Raw genomic sequence first — 2536 nt, 5'->3', positions numbered from 1 at the left:
CCATAGAAGATGAAAATGATTTCAATGAAGACGTTGGATGAAAACACAAGTGAGTAAGGGGATTTGAAGCGAGTTTGGACAATAGTTTTTTAGAGTGAATTCCATTTTTGGTCCTACTGTTATAGGGGCGTTTCCAATTTTAGTCCACCTTAATTTTTTTGCCACTTTATAACCATTATTTTATATTGAATGTGTTCCACTTTTAGTCCCACCGTTAGTATTTCCATCAAGAGCCGTGTAATCTAGGGGTATTTTGACCTTTCTTCTCATCCAAGACTATGTTTGACTAAAGAAATAAGAACATTAAACCTAAAATCTAAGAAACCTCGCCGGCTCATGTTGGAACGAACGAAACGATGTAGCTTTGGCTTCCCATTCTCGTTGTTCGAAGAACCATCTTCGAATATCGGAGGAGGATGACGAAGAGCCTGGATTAAAAGAGAAGAGACAAACATAAAAATACCAAAATACCCCTTTGATTATACGGCCTCTTGGCGGAAATATTAACGGTGGACTACAAGTGGAACACATTCAATAACAGTGGTTGTAAAGTGGCAAAAAAAAAATAAAGTGGACTGAAATTGAATCGCCTCTATAACAGTAGGACCAAAAATGGAATTCACTCAGTTTTTTATGACATTAAGATGAAAGTGGTACTAGACAATTAATATGTGCAAGGAATTGATGTTTTTTGTTAAACTTTAACAGAATGCTTAATTGTGCTTTAGATTACTTGCTTAATCAGTGAAGTAGTCAAATATGCATTCATGGATAAAATTTCAGTAGAGAAATGAGGAACATGCTGGTTTATTTTTAGCCATTTGAATATGCATGAATATAGTTATGCTTAAACAGTTGTAGGATTACAGATACATATTCGAATCCCCAAATATTTAAAATATGTTAACAAGGAATGGATGTTCAATATATACATTTCGTGCATCAATGGTGTAGGTCTGGGTGCAATTACGACATACATCACATAAACGGTTTGTGCACCGACGATATTCGTTATTACACAATGAACGTGCAATTTAAACTAAACAAAGGTCGGCTAAATAGTTATTAAATCATGAAGCACTTGTGCAGCAATGTACAAATGACAAGTGCAAATCGTTTGAAGTGCAAAATCCCTATGTGGACAATTAATAAGTCTAGACATGCACATTGAGTGCACAATTAATAAGTCCAAACATGCACATTGAGTGCACAATTAATAAGTCCAAACATGCACATTACGTATCAAACACACCCACCACAAAAAAACAAATAAATACTATAAACACAGAGAAAACATATTGGTAACACCACACAAACCAAAACGTTAAAAACATAATAAAAAAAACCGCAAATGAATAAGAAATACACAAAAAAATTGAAAATGTTATCTACGTGAAATTAAAAACAGAAACAATTTGAGCAAAAAGGATTATACAGTGCACAAAAGGGGAATGTAACCAAAAACAAAACACATCCATTATTTGAATACCAAACGAAAATGTAGAACAAGAACGAGTGCATGGAGAATTAAAACATATAGAAATGTGTTTAAAATAAAATAGAATTGAAAGTGCGATGCGACCAAGTCCTCATATTTTTGCATTCCTCATCGGGCAAGTACGACTATTATGACCATACTTTTCACAGGTTTGGCATTGTCTTTGACGACGTCCAGACTTTTCGACAGCTAATTCCCTTGCACTTTTGAAACGTTTGCCAGAACCCTTGTTATTAGAGATAGGAGGATGACGAATATCAACTTGTCCATTGGGCGAGACACCGCAAAACGACTCAAATAAGGAACTTCCTGGTTACAATAAACCATAATTACAACAACAAAAAACCGCAAATGAATAAGAATTACAAAAAAAATAAAAATTGTTCACTGCAAAAAACAGGTAATAGGTATTGCAAAAGACTAAAATGAGAATAAGATACGAGTAAAAAAAAAAAAAACTCAAACAACACATGCAAGACATGATATAAAACCAACAAAAGAAACAGATGGAAGTTAGCTATATATCTAAAACCGTAGATTAGCTATATATCTAAATGAGAATAAGAAACGAAAAAAAAAACAAAACACCCCAACCCACCCACAAATAAAAAAAGAACAGACACAATTTATATATATGAAACCCACAATCCCAACAAACAAACAAACAAAATGAAGACAAATGAATAGATTTAAAAACAATACACAACGCTACAAGACGAATGAAGCCAGCGAAATACAAATGCACAAAAAAAAAACTACACAATAATTATATATTAAAACAAACGAAATCACAAACCTGGAGAATCCATAGCACAGAGAATGAAGCATGAATAAATAAAAGAGTCTGTAATCTTCGCCAAAACACAAACAAAGAATATGAAAAAGAGGCCGGAATGAAGAATATCTCTAATTACCAAATTTAATATCCCTAAAAACTATGGCAAATCAGCCGAAAAAAAAAATAAAGAAAGGAAACAAAAATGCAAAGACTAATCAGCCCCTACAGCAAGATGGCGTGAAAAAAGGAAAAAATAAATC

The sequence above is a fragment of the Ipomoea nil genome, unplaced genomic scaffold (genome assembly GCF_001879475.1).
Source record: "Ipomoea nil cultivar Tokyo-kokei standard unplaced genomic scaffold, Asagao_1.1 scaffold0672, whole genome shotgun sequence".
Taxonomy (NCBI): Eukaryota; Viridiplantae; Streptophyta; class Magnoliopsida; order Solanales; family Convolvulaceae; genus Ipomoea; species Ipomoea nil.
The sequence above is the reverse complement of the archived record's forward strand: the minus strand, read 5'-3'. Positions refer to the sequence as shown.